Genomic DNA, 11,040 nt, shown 5'->3' with positions numbered 1-11,040 from the left:
GAGCTGAAACCATGACAACTAGCTTGTCATCATTCGGAAAACTGAAGACGAAGCCACCATAGAGGAAAGCAGCGGAGTCGCTCACGCCAACAGATGCTCATGACATGAACTGAACACTGCCTTTGTCCGTGTCTGAAGTCTGAGATAGCCCCTAGGTCCCTGTAGACATGGGAACATTGAGTTGGATTTTCTGTCAAAAAAATTCTCCTGTGTATATTTGATGTTCTCTTAAACTGCTCTCCTTCATTTCCTGTCAAAAGAGTAGAATACATTTAATATTTCCATTTTTTATTTTCCACACATTCCCTCATCTATCATTCCTTAATGTCACCAACTCTTTCCACACATCTAATTGAAATAGCCATTCCTCCATCCTCATATTTCTTGGTTACACAAAAGCACAATTAACGAACCAGCTTGTGTATTCTGGAAACGTCTTTCCTCTTTGGGCTTCTGTCTCTGATCCCTCCCCCAAGCTCTCCTCTGGCTTGTCTCCTCTGGATTCCAACATAAGTGCTTCCCAAAGTTCTAACCTCTTCTCCTCCTACCTTCTCCCCTTTAGCAATTGCATCCCTACTTCTAGTTCAAGCCATCAATACCTTTTACTGAGACCGATGCAACACCCCACTTTACTCCCAAGCTGTAACTCTATAACTTTGTTCTCTTCTCCAAATAAACTCCTGCCCAGCTCCATGTATATCATTTCCTTACTTAAAATGTGCTGTCTTCCCCCCTCTGTTGCCTACACAATCACCATAATGTTCAAGTCTGGCATTTAGATATCTCCGTAAGTCTGACTCAAGCCACTGTTCCCTGCCCTTTTCTGTTTGACTCAGATCTCAACTCCAAGCACTTGGAGTCGTTCAGATCTGATCTGAAAGCCTGGTGTCTAGAAGAACCTTGGATTGAGAGAAAATGTTCTATGTGTGACAAATGAGTAAGCAGATAAATGCATGAGTGAATGTTTGTCTTTTGCCTACATCTCACTCTGGCTCTGCCTTCCTTCCTGGTCTTGTTCCCATCTAATTCAGTGCAAGTTTCCGTCCGGCTCAGTACAGTTCTCTATTTTCACTCCTTCTGTAGATGTTATTGCTTGGTGGCTGCTGCCCCTCAATAGATTTTATTCCCATTTTATGTTGATACAAGACTCTCAGTTCCCAACTTACTCTGTATCTAGACTGTTGAGCAGATATTAGCCATTCTTCTGAGCAAAGGCTTGGCCCTATTTGGTCTCAGCTCTGTATAGAGGTTGGAAAGTCCCCTCTAAAGATGGGATACTCTTAAAAACAAGTATACTTAAAAGGTATCTAAAGGGTACAGACGGATCTCTTGAATTAATGGAACAAAATGCCGGCACTCCCAGATCATGAATGTTAGTGAACTTTCTGTTATGATAACAAATACCTGAGATAATTAACTCAAGTTTATTTTGGCTCATGGTTTTGGAGATTTCAGTTCCTGTAGCTCATTGCTTTTGAGATACATCAGGGTAGGGAGCACATGGCGGAGAACAGCCACTCATATCATGGCTGGAAAGCAAAAAAGAGAAAAGGAAAGGGGCCAGAGTCCCCCAGTCCCTTTCAAAGACATGCCCCCCATGACCTGAAGACCTTCCACCCTGTCCCCGAAGGCTACAAGCCCTCCTGATAGTGCCACCCTTTACTGCATAGACCTTTGGAGACACTTAAGGTTCAAAATATAGCACCAAGATCTCAAAATTTTGATTTACTGCTGGATAACTGCTAGAAAATACCACTATCTGAATTTGCAATGTACAAAGGAGTCCACTTCTAAATTGTTTGCACTTGTAATCATGTCTCCTGATGTACTTATACCTGGATCAATTTAGATATCATTTTTAAAACTCCAGTAAAAATTGCAATAATGAAACTGTTTGACAAAAAAAGTCCATCTTCTATGCAAAAGATAAGAGTCATAAAAAGGGAGGAAGAGATCCTAAAGAGATATCCCTGCGTCTGAGCAGCACTGTAGGTTCTGCAGATCCTCACTTCTACTGTTGCATCAAGAGCTTCAGTTGAACCTTGACACCGCTGAAAACCTCCCCCAGTTCTACCTCATAGTGCTCTGAAAAAGAAAGCCCCTAGAACCAGAGAAGATTTGGGGTGGCCAGGCAAAAAAGATTCATTCATGCGAATTTCCTTTCCCTTGCAATAGAACTGACCAGGAAATCTTTCATTGACATCCATTATCTTCCTGGGGGTAGAGAAAAAATTAAATTCACTTCTTTGGAACCAACTCCATAAATGTGTTTTATCCTTCATCTGGGACAGCACAACTGGAAATGGATTTATTGAAGCAATTACGTTCTATTTATCTGTTTTTTTTAAAACCCCTAGAGTGGAGTTTCTATTAAGGACTGTTACTAGAAACGTCCTCACATTTCTGGTAAAATATCTGGCAAAAAGCCACTGTCCATTATACCCTTTCAAATGTGCATGGCATAAAAGCCTTATGATAATTCCTCCTAGAGCACAGAGGTAGGAGATTATTCACCTCCCTTGGAAATATGATCCACTTCCTTTCATTAGAACAAAAAAGTCTTTGCATTTCTCTTTTGCCATTATTTCCAAGAATCTCAGGATCACCTCTTCTGATTGAATTCAGTAGCCTCTCCGTCCTGTAGTTTCCTGATATTCCTAGACATTCCCACATCTCATCATCCTTTATGTTTTCATTATTTTATTTTGTTCTGATTCATGTTCATTTCAATTATTTTTAAAGTATATAAATCATAAGACAAAACTTCAAAAAATGAAAACAAATGAGGCCATTTGCAATGACCCGTGGTGGTTTATGGGCATTTCTTGGTTGCCGGGAACGTTCACATAGAGGTTAGAAGAGCAGCTGGCGGAGATACAACATGAGCCACACCATTTAAGGAGAAAACCACAACAAATTTGGGGTAATCAAAAAGGCTTTTCCCTTTCTGCTGTACTCCTTAATGTTTTTATCTAGAACATCATACCATGTTCCAAGAAGATACATTGTGGTAAATAAGTTCATTCCTGCTCTACTTTTCCAGATGGGGGCACCTTGGCTGGTTCTTTTAACACAGTATTCTATTGTAAGTACAGTAGTCCCCCTTTATGTGATAGTGGGGGGCAGGGCAGGGGGGTTGTGCTTGCTCCATAAATATATCTTACTATATCACCATCCCTACACAACCAGTCATGGCAATAGGAAATTCAAGACCACAACCGTCAGTCCAGGTGCACATCATCAATAATGATGTTTTGTGAAATAAGTTGACAAGCCAGAGTGGCATGGTGCAATCACTTCAAAGTCATTGATCACGAATACCACACTTGGAGGGCCACACTCCTGGGAACTGGTGAGGAGTCAGTCAGGATTCTCTTGAACACTTGCAAGAGGAAGCAGCCAGATCACCAGCGTTTGTTATATTTCAGAAGGAGTCACGCAGGCCATTAAAACATCACTTCTATTATAAGTGGTCATGACGCTCAATTGTGCTCACTGAAGAACTTAGCTGGAACTCGAGTCAACAGACTGCCCACAGTTCTCTTGAAGCCTTGACCTTGAGGTGACTTGCCCATGGGAGAATCTGGGGCTGCAGAGGGGAAGCTTACTGCCCAGGTAAAAGAGAGATCACTGCTTTGCAAAACTGTCAAAACCCTAATGTGAGGAAAGGCATGTGAGCCTTCCAGACCCTTCTGAAGAAAGCTGTCCAAAGGGACTCAGAGGAAAGCTCACCTGAGCAGAGTATCCCCCGAAAGAGAGAGAACAGACATGAGCTCACTCCTTCACCTAGGCTTAAAAGACATGCTTGCCCCTGAACTGGGGAGAAAGAGGAGGGATGTAGAAAGCAGGCATGTGTAACCGTGTAGAAAGAAGGCACCTGAGCTGATGTTTTCAGTGGAAACATGAGAACAGGGGTATAGGCCATTGAAGGAAGAGCCCCTATAGCCACATTTATACTTGAGAACAAAGTTCCATCTCACATTTCCAGCAGGCAGAAGACATCTCCTCTGACCAGAGTCCCATATCACTTTTCCTATTCTCTGTGTGGCTTGAGATGAATTCTCACAACATCAGATCCATTCCTCCTTTCCCCTTCTGTGGAAAACCACACTGTGCTGAGAAGGTGGCCCTCAAGCAGCATGTCAACCATTCAATTGCAGGCCCAGGGTTTGGCCTGAGGGCCAAATCAGACCCTCTGACCTATGCAACCCAGCCACACCCATTTGTTTACATTCAAAATACAACAGCAAATTAGAGTAGCCTATGAATCATGAAATAGGTATTATCTGGCTCTGTATCAATGAAGTTTGAACCTGAATCTAACACAGAAGAAGAAAAGCACTTCTACCGTTATTTATGCTGACAATGCTCAAAGAGTCAAATGTGTAAGAACTTTCTAAACAAGCAACAAGAAAAGGAAAATAAATTAGTATTTTACTGACTTCTCACTATGAGAACAAGTTGAAAAGATGGCTCCTGTAGATAAGGTGGGGGGGGGAATTAACAGCTTGCTTCTATGAGCTCTTTTCTTGAAATTGGGTGCATATGTTCAAGCTTCCTTCTTGCTAGGATTTAGCTCAACTCCAAAAACCTTCACTGAGTTTCTTGCATTTGCAATGCCTGCCCTGGGTGTTGTGAAAAGTCAAGGGGAAACATTCAAATACTGGGTTGAAGTTATGCAGATGGTTCTGGGTAGAGTCTGTAAACAAGTCAGGATGGCGTCTGGCAAAATGCCAGAGGGAGTGGTTTGTGAAGTAACACCAGCAAGCCATTAAGTGTGGAGATTCCTTATGGGTTGACTGCTGTATCTAGTTTATGTTAATTAAGATAAGCTGTGTGGAATGTATAAATACCGCTCCTGTCCTACAATAAACGGCTCCCATTCCTGCTGTATCAATGTACACAAGTTATTCGTCACCCCCCCCCCTTATTCTGCTGTAGCCGGACTGCGGCACTGGGGAAGAAGTGGGTGGGGTTCAAAGGGAGAAGCCAAGACAGGATCAAATAGCACCACTGCCCACCTCTTAGCAGATGGTGGAGATAATCTGAAAACTTCTCATCTCTTCCATCTTATTCACAACATTGAATGCCTTAGTGTAAACCCTTCTAAAATAATATATTATTATAAATTATGAAATTGTATGTACAAACACTTCTACAGCCATCCCCCAAAAATGTCTTGTGTGGGTTGGTGGTTCTGTGCTACTTTGTTTGCTGCTGTTGTTGTTGCTGCTGCTGCCTCAGGATTTGCTGTTGTTGTTAGCTAAGTACAGATGTCTGGGAAAATGACGAGATTGATTTGAACTGTGTAGCTGGTCCAAATATAAAACTTCAGTATTTACTCAACCAAAATCGCATATCAACTGCCCAAGATATTTTCTTATAACTATTCTATGATTGCATCATCATTAGTCAGACTCTGAAGTCTAATTTTTACTCTCAGAAATTCATGTGTTAGGAAGTTCCACTGTCTCCAGCTGTTTGTATTTTCTCAGTAACAGGAATAGACTTTTGGTAGGTGACCGAATGCCTTTGACCTTCAGAAAACTGCCTCTGGTTGAACTTTGATGATAGATAAATGGTGAGGTAAGGGTCATCCCAGTACTCTATTTTTGTATGTGTTTGAAAAGGTCTATAATAAAAGATTTTGAAAACTTGATTCTTGGGCTTGGGTGGTACTTTGTTCATGAACGGCTTCCCTCTGTCCCTTGGTCTCTGGACACTGGCGTTCATAGCTCTCATTAGCAATCATTCTTGGTAGTAGCAGCTGTGCATAAAAAATAGAGGCAAGAAGAGACATAAACACACTTAACTAATGCTTCCAATGGGCGTGTGCCTTTGAGAGGCACAGCCTAGCATCAGCTTAAAATGAGAAAACACTCTGGGCACAGTTCACAAACTAATTGTCTACCTTATACAGTTGGCCCTCCATATCCACGTGTTTCACATTCTTGGATTCAACTAATGACAGATCACAAGTATTTGGAGTAAAATTGCATTTGTACTGAACATATACAAACTTTTTTCCTCTGGTCATTATTCCCTCAAAAATACATTATAACAAGTATTTACTTTGTATTAAAAAAGTAATTAAAATACAATAAGTAATTATAATAACACATAATTATAAAATTATAAGTAATCTGGAGAAGATTTAAAGTGTATGAGAGTACATGTGTAAGTTATATGGAAATGTCAGTCCATTTATATAAGGGTCTTGATCATACATGTATTTTGCTTATCCATGGAAACCAATTCCTACACTATCCATGGAAAACTGCATATGTTCAAAAGAAGGTTACTTATAAAATAAGTTCTTGTCAGTAGCTGTTTCTCATTTCTTAGCTGCATTTAGTAAGCTCCTGTGTATGCAATGTCTATTAGTCGAGACACAAATGTAATATTGACAAATTGGACAAAGAAAGAATAAGACAATTGGTACCTAATCCCTGAAATTTAATGCTACTGAGAATCTCATACTCATACTTCAATAACCAGAAATTAATATGGAATAACTTATGCTAAACCCATTAATATAGTGCCTATTCTGTAAAGCTCTAAACTAGAAACCAAAAATATGGGGGAAAAATAAGGGTTAGTGTCCATCCTTGCTCTGGTGGAACACACAGATGACAAAGTCAATTATTTAATCATGGAATGTTCAGAGTACCATGGGATCATAATGAAAAAATTCAGAGACGATACCATGAGTTCATGTTCAACCACCATGAAGGCTGGATAAGATTAGCAACTAAGGGGCTGGGGTTGTGGCTCAGTGGTAGAGCACTTGCCTAGTATGTGTGAGGTACTGGATTTGATTCTCAGCACTGCGTATTAATAAATGAGTAAAATAAAAGTCCATCAACATCTAAAATTTTTTTTAATATTAGCAACTGAGAAAAGATGGGAAGAAGCAGAGTGTTAGAAAATAGCATGGGTATGTGTCAGGAATTATTTGAATAACAATACAATGATAAAATTATCACTAGCCTATGAGCTCCTGCAGGATTGTGTCTGTTTTGTTCACAATATATCTTGCTCATAGTAGGCACTCATTAAATAGTTTTTCTTTTAAAAAAAAAAAAAAGCACAGGTTGACTATCCCTATCCCAAAAATCCAAAAATCCAAAATCCAAAAAATCTGAGATTTTTTGAGTGCTATCATAAGCCACAAATCTGGTGCTTCAAATGTATACAAATCTGGTTCCATGCACAAAATTATTAAAAATATTGTATTGAGTTATCTCCAGGCTATGTGTATGAGATATACACAAGATGTAAATGAATTTTGTTATTAGACTTGGGTCGAATCTTCAAGATACCTCATTATGTATATGCAAATATCCAAAAATCTGAAATCTGAGACACTTCCGGACCCTAGAATTTCAGATATGAGATAGTCAAACTGTATTTGTTAAATGGACAAACGAATCTAACTCTGAAGTGCTGTTAGAGTTGAGAGTCTGTGGTAGGGGGAGGGACAGCGAGGTAGACAGAATAAAATCAAAGAGACCTTATAACAAGCTTGGATTTGATGGTGATGGGGAAATGTTGAGGAAGTTTATAAAGAAGGATGGCATGAGTGGATTTGTGGTTTTGAGCTTCAGGAAGGAGAGGAGATTGAGAAATAAGACAGGAGACAAGTTATAGAGCTGTTACTAAAATTCAGCTAAAAGTGGACAAAGGTAACATCCATGGAATTATGTAGCAAAGTTGATGTCACCTAAAGCCACCAGAATGACTGACATGAATAAGATTGGCAAACACCAAGTGTTGCCAAGGCTGTGGAGCAACCAGAACCTTCCTCCTTTGCTAGTAGAGCATAATTTGAAAGTCTATGGAGTATAATTTGAAAAACTGTTGGGTAGTTTCTACTAAAGTAGAATTCTATAATTCCACTTTCAGATACACCACAAATGAGTTCTTATGTGTCCCAAAAGATTTCTCACAAAGATAGGAACAAAAATGTCCCCAGAAGCATCATTTGTCATAGCCAAAATGGATAAAAGTGTTACATTCCTGCAATGGAATACTGAAAAATAAATGTACTGCTGCTACAAAGATAAATCTCCTGAGTATCACACTGAGCGAAAGAAACCAGATGCAAGAATACACATTAGAGAATTTCATTTGTAAAAGTTCATAAACAGATAAAACCTATTCATTGTGAAAAATTCAGAGTAGAAATTGCATTTGAGCTTGGGAAATGACAGGGCAGGGGTGTCTAAATATACCTTGATGTGGGGTGTGGCTACACAGTGTGCTTTGTAATAATTTTCCAAGCTGTACAGTTATAATCTTTGCATGGTTTTGAATGTATATGAATTCTTTTAAATGTGGCTTCAGTTTCCTGGCTTGAGTGACAGCATGGGTGAGAGTGCCCTGAGCTAGATTCCAGGTACCTAGAAGAAAGAAGAGTCAGACTCCACAATAGTTGGGGCTCTTGTTGCACCAATGGCTTCTGGCTGACCTTGATGGTTATCCAAGTAGCATCGCACAGGCATATCACATCTCTCCTCCCTGGCCCCTGCATTCCTAGAACTTGTGACATCCCACCATGAAAACAGTTTCCACCAAGAGAAGCCCATCTTTGGGGGCTCCAAAACTCTCTGACTCCTCAATTTTTTTTTGCAGTAAGAGACAATCTAAGATAAGCAGACATAATCAGATTCACTAAGGCTTTTGCCATATGCAAAATATATATATTCATATGTATCTATATATGTATGTATGTGTATATATATATATATCTTCTTATAGACCACTGGGAGTCCAGATAACTACCTGGACTTGCATGGTGGCAGTAACAGGGAAGAGACACACCTTAGGAACTTCCTATTCAACCCTTACCAGTGTCTGTCTCCTGCTCAGATGTCAAGCTACTTCTGTATCAGAAAAGTAGAGGGTAGAGACTTAGGAGGATTGTTGGCAGAAGGTACAAAAAATGGATAAGTGGGAGCCACCGCTCCCACGTAATGAAGCTCACTCTTCCAGTTCCCATGAGAAAAACAGAGAGACTGAAGTGGAACCCAGAACCTCTCCCATCCTCCATTTCATTCCAGCTTTGGCTAAAGGGACAAAGTTCCTTTAAAATCAGATTATGAAACTCCTTCATGTCCCAGAGCAATCATTCAGCAGTCATCTGTAGGGAAAGAAAACCATTTGCAGATCCTTTCTGACAGCTTCCTCCCCTGGCCAAAGCCAAGGGGGAATTATTTATAGGGAGATGGTTACAAAGCAGGCAACTCAGACAAATAATGAAATTCTGCACTCACACCTAGGAAACTGTATTCTCAAGAATCAAAGCAACACTTTGCTGTAATACAAGTGAATTCATGGCTGAGCAGGTAAGTGGATCCACAGCCGAGCAGGTAAGTCAATGCGATCAAGAGCAAGTTGAAGCCTTGAATTTACACTCAGGAAATAGATAAATGAATTCTCCAGGCAGAATGCTGCTGCCTGGAGAAGCAGAATCATCAGGTGTGTGGATAGTTACCTTCTCTGCAGGACACTGAGCACTGAAATTTGTTCTGGACTTTACCAACACTTGCTCCAAAGTCCTGACCTCATTCTTGGTGCCAAAACCGTCCTTACTAGAAACAAGTCTTCACCAAATTTTAGCCTCTGTTTACCTATACACCCTTTCCTCTCTCCAACCACCAAATACAATTTATACTAAAATCATAATGAGCAGTAAGGGTTTGGGGCTTCCATATTTCATCAAATATAAATGCTTATTAAAAATGTACCACTACTTCGTATACTACTAAAAAGATTAAAACCAAGAGATGTAAAATGTTGAAAAGGAAATGTGCATCTTAGAATCAATTCTATACAATGACATGACAGAGTCAGGGAATAAGAAGACACAAGCCATTTGGTTTTAGAAGATCATGTGTATGAATTAATAGGTCCTCAATACCAATGCAAAAAAAACTCCAATTATTGGGAATTTCCAATTATTGGGATAGACAAGAGGGATTTTGTGGAAAATTATAGAAACCTGGAAAATTATAGAAACCTGGAAAATATTGCCGTAAGCAATTTTGAAAGGGTGACAAATGTTAAAATATCATAATTTAATGTTTAATGTATTCTTTATATTTAAAGTATCTTGAAGATTATGGTAATGAAGGAGTTCATTTTATAACCAGGAAAGAAATTCCTCAAAGCTTCAACATCTTTGTAATGCTTGAATAATGTTTTACCTTTGTGTGTTTGAAACAGATTTTTGAATTTTATGGAATGAATGTTAAAAGATTGGAAGAGAAGATTCAACAGTTCATGTAAGCTGCTACCAAATCAAAATATACATGTGACATTTTCAAAGGCAACAGCAAATGTGTTTGTTTTATTTCCAGCAAACATGGTAGAGTTCTATCTTCTCTCTCCTAATACATGAATAGCAGAATACCATATTGCAATATAACTGCAACGTTGCTTAAAACTGTTGCAATATCAGAATTGTGTCATTTCCATTCTCCAAGGCAGCCTTAGCACTTCTCTGAGTTCGCTCCTTAGGCAATGTTTTCTTGACCTTCACAGCAGAGGCCCTGCACGGCTAAGTAATGCCAGGTCATCAAGGTTTTCCAGAGATTTCCAAAGATGCAATTCTTCACAGTGATCAGAGAACATTATTGTCCTACAGTGCTCCAAAATGGAACTTTCTCACCAACTAAGTCATTGTTTGCAATACAAAATTCTTTCCAACACAGCATCTTATATTTGAACTGTCATTTTTCTCTCCTCTGCCTTTCTAAAATTCTCCTAAAAATAATTTCTAAATCTCACAAAAACAGAAAACAGATAATCCCTTCTCTCTCTCTCTTTTTTTTTTTTTTTGTGTGTGTGTGTGTTTTGGTTTTTTTATTTTTATTTTTGTGGTGGTGCTGGGGATTGAACCCAGGGCCTTGTGCATGTGAGGCAAGCACTCTACCAATTCAGCTATATCTCCAGCCCCTAGATACTTCTTTTATCATCTATAATATGTTTTTAAAAACTGAGCAGGGGGCTGGGGCTGGGGCTCAATCGGTAGCGCGC

This window comes from Ictidomys tridecemlineatus, chromosome 4 (genome assembly GCF_052094955.1).
Source record: "Ictidomys tridecemlineatus isolate mIctTri1 chromosome 4, mIctTri1.hap1, whole genome shotgun sequence".
In the NCBI taxonomy this organism is placed as follows: Eukaryota; Metazoa; Chordata; class Mammalia; order Rodentia; family Sciuridae; genus Ictidomys; species Ictidomys tridecemlineatus.
Note: the sequence above shows the minus strand (reverse complement) of the source record.